This window comes from Lolium perenne, chromosome 4 (genome assembly GCF_019359855.2).
Source record: "Lolium perenne isolate Kyuss_39 chromosome 4, Kyuss_2.0, whole genome shotgun sequence".
Taxonomy (NCBI): domain Eukaryota; kingdom Viridiplantae; phylum Streptophyta; class Magnoliopsida; order Poales; family Poaceae; genus Lolium; species Lolium perenne.
Genome location: NC_067247.2, coordinates 395,271,677 through 395,283,439, shown reverse-complemented (window position 1 = coordinate 395,283,439; position 11,763 = coordinate 395,271,677).

The following is an 11,763-nucleotide window of genomic DNA, read 5'->3' as shown; positions in this document are numbered from 1 at the left end:
CTTCAATACAATAATCTCATGAGCTGCCTTACATGATTGAGATTCATATGATGATGCTTGTAATCTAGATGTCGTTATGCTAGTCAAGTGAATTTTACTTATGTGATCTCCGGAGACTCCTTGTCCCACGTGTGTAAAGGTGACAGTGTGTGCACCGTGTGGGTCTCTTAGGCTATATTTCACAGAATACTTATTCACTGTTATGAATGGCATAGTGAAGTACTTATTTATATCTCTTTATGATTGCAATGTGTTTGTATCATAATTTATCTATGTGCTACTCTAGTGATGTTATTAAAGTAGTTTTATTCCTCCTGCACGGTGTAATGGTGACAGTGTGTGCATCCGTGTTAGTACTTGGCGTAGGCTATGATTATGATCTCTTGTAGATTATGAAGTTAACTATTGCTATGATAGTATTGATGTGATCTATGCCTCCTTTCTTAGCATGAAGGTGACAGTGTGCATGCTACGTTAGTACTTGGTTTAGTTGTGTTGATCTATCTTACACTCTAAGGTTATTTAAATATGAACATTGAATTGTGGAGCTTGTTAACTCCGGCATTGAGGGTTCGTGTAATCCTACGCAATGTGTTCATCATCCAACAAGAGAGTGTAGAGTATGCATTTATCTATTCTGTTATGTGATCAATGTTGAGAGTGTCCACTAGTGAAAGTATGATCCCTAGGCCTTGTTCCTAAATCGCTATCGCTGCTTGTTTCTTGTTTCTTTGCGTTACTACTGCTGCGTTACTACTGCTTGTTTACTGTCCTGGGCAAAGCACTTTTCTGGTGCCGTTGATACTGCTCATACTTATTCATACCACCTGTATTTCACTATCTCTTCGCCGAACTAGTGCACCTATTAGGTGTGTTGGGGACACAAGAGACTTCTTGCTTTGTGGTTGCAGGGTTGCATGAGAGGGATATCTTTGACCTCTTCCTCCCTGAGTTCGATAAACCTTGGGTGATCCACTTAAGGGAAAACTTGCTGCTGTTCTACAAACTCTGCTCTTGGAGGCCCAACACTGTCTACAGGAAAAGGAGGGGGCGTAGACATCAAGCTAATTTCTGGCACCGTTGCCGGGGAGGAAAGGTAAAAGGTACTCACACTCCGGATCTCGGCTACTAAGCTATTTTCCGGCGCATTGTAAGTACTCGAAGCTATTTCCTTTAGATCCTGCAATTGCATCTTTTTGTTTCTTGTTTACACTAGTTAGGCATAATGGAAAACAACAAAAATATGAGAGATCTTTATGAGCTTTATCTTGAATTAGGGCATGATGTGTTTGAAGAGAGAATTAAAAAACCCATGGAACTTTATATGCATGCTAATGGGAATGTTATTAATATGAATGCTTTGAACACTATTGTTGCTAATGCTATGGAAGATTCTAAGCTTGGGGAAGCTGGTTTTGATGAGTGATGACCCACAAATATAGGGGATCGCAACAGTCTTCGAGGGAAGTAAAACCCAATTTATTGATTCGACACAAGGGGAGACAAAGAACACTTGGAAGCCTTAACAGCGGAGTTGTCAATTCAGCTGCACCTGGAAAAAGACTTGCTCGCAAGAGTTTATCAGTAGTAACAGTTTTATAGCAATAGCAGTAGTGAAATAACAGCAGCAGAGTAACACATACAGCAGTAGTGATTTTAGTAAACAGCAGGATTAAAATACTGTAGGCACGGGGACGGATGACGGGCGTTGCATGGATGAGAGAAACTCATGTAACAATCATAGCAGGGCATTTGCAGATAATAATAAAACGGTGTCCAAGTACAAAGCAATCAATAGGCATGTGTTCCATATATAGTCATGCATGCTCGCAATGAGAAACTTGCACAACATCTTTTGTCCTACCAGCCGGTGGCAGCCGGGCCTCAAGGGAAACTACTGGATATTAAGGTACTCCTTTTAATAGAGTACCGGAGCAAAGCATTAACACTCCGTGAACACATGTGATCCTCACATCGCTACCATTCCCTCCAGTTGTCCCGATTTCTGTCACTTCGGGGCCATCGGTTCCGGACAGCGACATGTGTATACAACTTGCAGGTAAGATCAATAAACAATGAATATCATGATGAAACAATAACATGTTCAGATCTGAGATCATGGCACTCGGGCCCTAGTGACAAGCATTAAGCATAACAAGTTGCAACAATATCATCAAAGTACCAATTACGGACACTAGGCACTATGCCCTAACAATCTTATGCTATTACATGACCAATCTCATCCAATCCCTACCATCCCCTTCGGCCTACAGCGGGGGAATTACTCACACATGGATGGGGGAAACATGGCTGGTTGATGTAGAGGCATTGGCGGTGATGGCGGTGATGATCTCCTCCAATTCCCCGTCCCGGCGGAGTGCCAGAACGGAGACTTCTGGCTCCCGCGACGGAGTTTCGCGATGTGGCGGCGTTCTGGAGGGTTTCTGGCGACTTCGACTTCTCCCCGTGCGTTTTTAGGTCGAGGCCGATAAATAGTCCGAAGGAGGGCGTCGGAGGCCGGCCGAGGGGGCCACACCACATGGCCGCGCGGGCCCCCCTGGGCCGCGCCGCCCTATGGTGTGGGGCCCTCGGGCCTCCACCTGGTTTGTCCTTCTGGCTCCGTCAGTTCTCTGGGAAAATAGGGCCTTCTGCATAAATTCTGAGGATTTTCCCGAAAGTTGGATTTCTGCACAAAAACGAGACACCAGAACAGTTCTGCTGAAAACAGCGTTAGTCCGTGTTAGTTGCATCCAAAATACACAAATTAGAGGCAAAACAATAGCAAAAGTGTTCGGGAAAGTAGATACGTTTTGGACGTATCAACTCCCCCCAAGCTTAGCTCATTGCTTGTCCTCAAGCAATTCAGTTAACAACTGAGCGATAAAAGAACTTTCACGAACACATTTGCTCATATGATGTATATATTCTCATGCTATGGCTAATACTTAAGTAGTTCATAGTGAGATACATGCAAATAAGATCATCTAACAGCTATGTCAATCATGAAAAGGTACCAACAATTAATAATAAGCATCATGAATCATGTATGTAAGTAGGATTGCAATGTTCATAAGAGAGTATGATAAAGTGGTATCTCGCTTGCCTGTATTTGATTGGCAAAACATAAATGCCCGGGCACCTCTGGAGTTCATAGAAAGACTAGAAGTAGTGATTGTCAAAGATAAAAGCATCAAAGTTATACCACAATCAATCATATTTTGAGACAAGCATATTATACTAAGAATGACAGTTGTGCTCTCAAGATAGTGCTCAAAGAAATAATGGAGACACAACATAAAAGTAAAAGATTGACCCTTCGCAGAGGGAAGCAGGGATTAACATGCGCTAGAGCTTTTCATTTTTGAAATCAGGAGTAGAATCATTTTGAGAGGTGTTTGTTGTTGTCCACGAATGGTAATGGGTACACCAACTACCTCGCCAACCGGACTTCCAAGAGCGGCTCCCATGAATTATTGCATATTTATTTGGCACTCCTTCCAACCTTTCTTACACAAACCATGGCTAACCGAATCCTCGGGTGCCTGCCAACAATCTCATACCATGAAGGAGTGCCTTTTTATTTTAGTTTTATTATGATGATGACACTCCCCCCAACCTTTGCTTACACAAGCCATGGCTAACCGAATCCTTCGGGTGCCGTCCAACAATCACAAACCATGGAGGAGTGTCTATTTAAGTTAATTAATTTGGGACTGGGAATCCCATTGCCAGCTCTTTTTGCAAAATTATTGGATAAGCGGATGTGCCACTAGTCCATATGAGAGTCCGTCAAAAGTAAATGACAAGGTTGAAAGCTAAACACCACATACTTCCTCATGAGCTATGAAACATAAACACAAATTGAGAAGCATTTTGAAGGTTTTAAAGGTAGCGCATGAGAATTTACTTGGAATGGTTTGAAATGCCATGCATAGGTATTTATGGTGGACACTCTGGAATAACTTGGTTTTCATGTGTTTGGAAGCACGAGCAGCGTTCCCGCTCAGTACAAGTGAAGGCTAGCAATAGACTAGGGAGCGACAAATCAAGAGAGTAGTAACTGTCATAATCATGCTTGCGGCAAAATAAATTAATGGAGGCATAAAAGTGATACAAGAACTCTGAAGCAATATAGATCATCGAGGCTTAATTGACTTTTTGTTAAGTCATATGCATGCGTGAGCATGTGCCAAGTCGATATAAATGAATTATTCAGAGGAGGATACCACAATGCCATACTTACTTATGAATAAAACAATGCAAGCAAACATCCATGACATGCTACTCATATTAATAGATTGGAGCTAAACATGAGAGATCATAAACTACTAGACTTTCTCAAATAACATATACCTCACATGAACCAACTAAGCATGCTCACATGGATGAGTATATGTACAAAAATGAAAACAAATAGAGTTCATACCAGCCTCTCACCACAATCAGATTGTCGTAGATCGTCATTATTGCCTTTTCACTTGTGTAGCTTGGATAATATGAAATGAAAACCACGCTCTAGCCACCGAAGACCATTGAACTCATAAAGAACTTTACAAAATCAAAGAAGAACAGCAAATATTTTTGGTGTTTTCGAATTGCAAACAAGAACAAAAGGAAACAAGCAAACAAAGCAAAATCTTTTTGGGTTTTCTTATAGCAAACTAGTAATAGCAAATAAAGCGAAACAAATGCAAGAAACCAAAGCAAACAAATGGTGAAGAGGAACAACAAAAATATTTTTGGTCTTTTTATGTTTTGGGAAAGAAACAAAGCAAGAACAAGAAATAGCAAACTAAAAGAAACACAGAAAAGCGAGATGGCAGAAATCTGCCAAAACCTGACAGCAGTACAGAAATCGATTTTTACAAAAATCTTACGTTGCTCAGCTCGAAAAGTGTTGAACTAATGAAAGTTAGATAACAACCTGGGGAACCTGCACAAAAATTGGCAGCTCAAAATAACGTTCTGGTTGTGCGCACGAATTTTTCTAGTAACAGTCCAGAATCTGTTTTCAGGCAGCACTTCCCCAAATATCATCTTCCTCTCATTAGAAAACCACTCAAACGAACAAAACAAATATGTACAAGTATCCAGCAATCATAATATGCAAAGAATGAGTGATGCCGGTATACCTCCCCCCAAGCTTAGGCTTTTGGCCTAAGTGGAGTTCAATCCCATCGATCCCATGAGGTAATATCTCCGTAGTATGACGAAGATGGATCGTATTCCGGGTATGTGCTAGAAGAAGCACCGGGATACGTGACGGTGTAGTCGTGGGAGGCCTCGGCGTCCTCGGAGTCATGCTGCTGGGGGAAGTCTTGTATCTTCATATGTTCATCCACCTCCTCCTTAGTGTACGACCATGATTGCCTGTCAATACTGAACAAACCTGGTTGGGGAAGAGGAATTTCCTTCTCATCCCCATCAGAAAACAACATTCTATAGACCATATTATCTAAAGTAGAGTCAGCGGTAACAAAATGGTGACTCTTCATAGCAGCAATATCAAGTTTCCTAGGGGCCAATGGCACATCATTAGGATCAATAGGAAGCCTTAGATAAGTTAAAACACGCAGTGCAATAGTTCCTCCAAAAATAGGCCCTCTATTAGACAGGCGGCGAGCAATAAGAGAACCAAGGTGATAAGATGTCCGACCAGTAAGTGCAATATTCAAGAAAGCAAGATGGTAACTAGAAATATTGCTAGTGTTCTCCCTACCAAGAATGCTAGTAGCAATGTAATATGCAAAATACTTAATGGCGGGGAGTTGAATGTTCCTTATCTTGCCACGTTGAATGGTGCGACAATCATCATCGGTAATCCCTCGATAGAGCTCCAACAAGTCCCGGGGGTTGTCATCAATCCTACTTGCTGTACCTACAGGGGCAATATCCAATGCACGATAAAAATCTTCCAATCCCATAGTAACAGGATTACCATAGATCTTGAATGCAACTATCGGCTCATATTGCTTGTTGTGGAACTTGATGCTCTCGACGAAGATTTTGGTGAGCATGTAGTATTGCTCCCTTTCATCTTCCACATAGGTGGTTAAGCCCGCCCTGTTGACAAGGGTGAAGAAATCCTCCAATATCCCTGCATTCCTCAGAAAATCATAGCATGGAAAAGACGAAGCATTAGGAGCCCCGTTGTCCTCTTCGGGCGTGAAGCTAGGCGCGATGATATCCTCGTTGTACGATCGCCTAAGCCGGGTGGCGGCCCTAGAAGGCCTCCCGGTGCTGGTTGTTCCTTTCTTGAACAACTCTCCAAAGTTGAACTTCTTCATCTCTTCTCTGAAATTTTCAACAAACAATATAAAAATTTGATTTGGTGACATATAATTGAGGGAAACTACCATAGGAACTTGCTAGAGTACTAATCATGCATCAAAACTAGTTTCTACCACTTAGAACAAGCATGCAAGCTCACTAAACATGTTACCTACAGCAGCAAAATATTCAAGATATACTCAACCAAACAAAATTCTACTTGGATGGGTGGAGGAGTCACATACCAAGGAGCAAATGTGCCAAATTTCAGAAAGAAATCTGGGCTGAGCAAAGAGATCGAGAAATCTGGAGCTCTGGAGCAAAAACGCGAGTGAGAGGAACCTGGTACGAGTTTTTTCGGGAGAGAGAAGGTGCTGGGAGAAAGAGATGACAAAGTGGGGCAAGGAGGGGCCCACACCACAGGGTGGCGCGCCCACCTCCTTGGCCGCGCCGGCCTGTGGTGTGGCACCCTTTGGTGCCCCACAGGTCATCCTCTAGTGCTCCCAGGTGCCTCGTCGAAAAATAGGACCAACGGTATAATTTTTGTGAATTTTTGAAAACTTTGAAAAATGCACATTTCTTGGTATTAAGTTTATTATTACTGGCCAGGAAAAATTTTGAAATCTCCAATTAACTAAGGAACTTTGCAAATTAAAAATGCTACAGCAACTAGAGCATGTGGAGGAAGAAAGAGATGTTGTTTACCTCCTCTATGCATATAAAAAGTATTCGTTAACAAGGTTGATCAAGTCTTGCCACCAAATAAATTTTACATAGCATAAGAAGAAATAAACCTCAAATCAATCATGTTACCTTGAATTGTATTGATATGGATCCAATCACGAGAGTTTGATATTTCTTTAGGCTCATATATAGGACAATCAATAGTTCCCACTTTGATAGTTCTCACATTAGAAATAGTATTAACTCCACACGCTTTCTCAATCCTTTTGGGAAAATAAACGGTATGCTCCCTATCATCAACATTGAAAGTAACCTTTCCTTTATTGCAATCAATAACAGCCCCTGCGGTGTTAAGAAAAGGTCTCCCAAGAATAATAGACATATTATCATCTTCAGGCATTTCCAACACAACAAAATCAGTTAATATCAAGCAGTTAGTAGTAACTTGAACAGGAACATCCTCACATATACCAACAGGAATAGCAGTAGATTTATCAGCCATTTGCAAAGATATATCAGTAGGTATCAACTTATCTAAGTAAAGTCTCTTATAAAGAGAAAAAGTCATAACACTAACACCGGCTCCCAAGTCACATAGAGCAGTCTTAACATAATTATTCTTAATAGAACAAGGAATAGTAGGTATACCTGGGTCGCCCAACTTCTTTGGAAATTTGCCATTGAAAGAGTAATTAGCAAGCATAGTGGAAATTTCCTCATTGGGGATTTTCCTTTTGTTAGTAACAATATCTTTCATATACTTTGAATAAGGTGGCAATTTAATAGCATCAGTCAAAGGGATTTGCAAGAATAAAGGTTTCATCCAATCACAAAATTTATTATAGTGTTCTTCTTCCTTTGATTTTAGTTTCTTAGTAGGAAAAGGCATTTGCTTTTGCACCCAAGGTTCTCTTTCATTACCATGTTTCTCAGCAATAAAATCTTCTTTAGTGTACTTTTTATTTTTAGCATGCTTTTCAGGTTCTTCTTCAACCTCTTCTTTATCAGGAGTATCATTCTTATCATTATCTTTATCATGTTCATTACCACTTTCAGTTTCAGCATCAGAAATAGAAATACTATTAGGATCATTAGCAGGTTCAGAGGATTCTACAACATTTTTATGTTTCTTCTTCTTTTTCTTCTTAGAAGGAGCACTAGGTTCAATGCATTGAGAATCTTGTTCAATTCTTTTGGGATGCCCTTCAGGATATAGAGGATCCTGGGTAGAGACACCACCTCTAGTTGTTACTTCATAAGCATGTTTCTCTTTAGAATTATTCCCTAACAAGTCATTTTGCACTTTAGTGAGTTGATCAATTTGAGTTTGAATCATATGAAAATGTTTAACAAGCATCTTAACATCATTGGAGGTTCTCTCTACAATATCATGCAATTCACTAATAGCTCGAGAATTTTCCATTAAATGATTCTCTACTCTCATATTAAAATTTTCTTGCTTAACAATATAATTATCAAACTCATCTAAGCATTGTGCAGGAGGTTTCGAATATGGAATATCTTCCCTAGTAAAGCGTTGAAGGGAGTTTACCTCAATCATGGATGAAGGGGGAATTATCTCACATATATCTTCTATGGGAGGAAGATTCTTCACATCTTCAGATTTAATACCTTTCTCCTTGAGAGACTTCTTGGCTTCCCTCATATCTTCATCATTCAATTTAATTAAACCCCTCTTCTTCAATATTGGCGTTGGAGTTGGTTGAGGCGTAGTCCAATCATCATGATTCCGGCCTATTTTAGCCAATAATTCTTCAGCGTCGTCTGGAGTTCTTTTCCTGAAAACACAACCAGCACAACTATCCAGGTATGCCCTAGACTCAATGGTTAGTCCACTATAAAATATATCAAGTAAATCATGCTTTTCCAAATCATGATCAGGCCGAGCTCTAATAAGAGAGCAAAATCTCGCCCAAGCCTCAGGCAATTTCTCTCCATCCTCCTGGTCAAAATTATAAATTCTCTGCAAAGCAATATGTTGAGCACTAGCAGGAAAGTATTTACGGAAGAAAACATCAAGCAATTCTTTTGGACTTTTAATAGAATTAGGTAGCAAACTATTATACCAAGTTTTAGCGTCATCCTTTAATGAGAATGGAAAGATTTTAGCAACAAAGTAAGTACGCATCTTGACATCATCAGAAAACAAGCTACTTAGAGTAGATAACTCAGTCATGTGTTCAACAGCACTTTCTTTTTCAGTACCACAAAAGGGTGTTTTCTCAACAATAGCTATATGAGATAGATCAAGAGAAAAATCATAATCTTTATCCTTAATGTTTATGGGAGATGTGGCAAACTTAGGATCAGGAGACAGTTTATATCTAACAACATGTTCTGCAAGCAACTTTTTAATTTTTCTTGCATCAGTAGTAGCATTGCATTTTTCAATAAAATCATCATTAAGCTCCACATAATCTTCATCAGGATCATCACTAAAATAATCAAGTTCAGGTGAATTAACAGGTGTAGTAGCATTAGGAGTTTCAGTATTTTCAATTTGTCTAGACCTAGCAATTGTAGCATCTAGAAAAGATCCCAATGAACCACTATCATCAAGCACAACAGAAATATTATCAATATTATGAGAGTTTTCAGATTCAGCAGAAGTACCCGCATGTGAAGCATGTGGCGGTGAAACAAGTTTATCAATCACAGATGGTGAATCAAGTGTAGTGGAGGTACTCAGGATTGTACCTTTTCTTGTAGTGGATGGTAATATGGCGATCTTAGTATCGCGAGGTTTACCCATGATGGAGAATTTGCAGCGAACAATATTAATCCAAGTGAACTTCCAAATAAAGCTATGCTCCCCGGCAACGGCGCCAGAAAATAGTCTTGATGACCCACAAGTATAGGGGATCGCAACAGTCTTCGAGGGAAGTAAAACCCAATTTATTGATTCGACACAAGGGGAGACAAAGAACACTTGGAAGCCTTAACAGCGGAGTTGTCAATTCAGCTGCACCTGGAAAAAGACTTGCTCGCAAGAGTTTATCAAGAGTAAGCTTTATAGCAATAGCAGTAGTGAAATAACAGCAGCAGAGTAACACAGACAGCAGTAGTGATTTTAGTAAACAGCAGGATTAAAATACTGTAGGCATGGGGACGGATGACGGGCATTGCATGGATGAGAGAAACTCATGTAACAATCATAGCAGGGCATTTGCAGATAATAATAAAATGGTGTCCAAGTACAAAGCAATCAATAGGCATGTGTTCCATATATAGTCGTGCGTGCTCGCAATGAGAAACTTGCACAACATCTTTTGTCCTACCAGCCGGTGGCAGCCGGGCCTCAAGGGAAACTACTGGATATTAAGGTACTCCTTTTAATAGAGTACCGGAGCAAAGCATTAACACTCCGTGAACACATGTGATCCTCACATCGCTACCATTCCCTCCGGTTGTCCCGATTTGTCACTTGGGGCCATCGGTTCCGGACAGCGACATGTGTATACAACTTGCAGGTAAGATCAATAAACAATGAATATCATGATGAAACAATAACATGTTCAGATCTGAGATCATGGCACTCGGGCCCTAGTGACAAGCATTAAGCATAACAAGTTGCAACAATATCATCAAAGTACCAATTACGGACACTAGGCACTATGCCCTAACAATCTTATGCTATTACATGACCAATCTCATCCAATCCCTACCATCCCCTTCGGCCTACAGCGGGGGAATTACTCACACATGGATGGGGGAAACATGGCTGGTTGATGTAGAGGCGTTGGCGGTGATGGCGGTGATGATCTCCTCCAATTCCCCGTCCCGGCGGAGTGCCAGAACGGAGACTTCTGGCTCCCGCGACGGAGTTTCGCGATGTGGCGGCGTTCTGGAGGGTTTCTGGCGACTTCGACTTATCCCCGTGCGTTTTTAGGTCGAGGCCGATAAATAGTCCGAAGGAGGGCGTCGGAGGCCGGCCGAGGGGGCCACACCACATGGCCGCGCGGGCCCCCCCTGGGCCGCGCCGCCCTATGGTGTGGGGCCCTCGGGCCTCCACCTGGTTTGTCCTTCTGGCTCCGTCAGTTCTCTGGGAAAATAGGGCCTTCTGCATAAATTTCGAGGATTTTCCCGAAAGTTGGATTTCTGCACAAAAACGAGACACCAGAACAGTTCTGCTGAAAACAGCGTTAGTCCGTGTTAGTTGCATCCAAAATACACAAATTAGAGGCAAAACAATAGCAAAAGTGTTCGGGAAAGTAGATACGTTTTGGACGTATCAATGAGCATAATCTTTGTAGTCCCCCGGGCGTGGAGGAGAAAATTTACTTTGATGATACTTTGCCTCCTATTTATGATGATTATAATGATAGTAGTCTTTTGTTGCCACCTGTTATGGAGGATAAATTTGATTATGAATACAATATGCCTCCTATATTTGTTGATGAGAATAATAATGATAGCTACTTTGTTGAATTTGCTCCCACTACAACTAATAAAATTGATTATGCTTATGTGGAGAGTAATAATTTTATGCATGAGACTCATGATAAGAATGCTTTATGTGATAGTTATATTGTTGAGTTTGCTAATGTCACTACTGAAAGTTATTATGAGAGAGGAAAATATGGTTGTAGAAATTTTCATGTTACTAAAACACCTCTCTATGTACTGAAATTTTTGAAGCTACACTTGTTTTATCTTCCTATGCTTGTCACTTTGCTCTTCATGAACTTGTTTATTTACAAGATTCCTATGCATAGGAAGCATGTTAGACTTAAATGTGTTTTGAATTTGCCTCTTGATGCTCTCTTTTGCTTCAAATACTATTTCTTG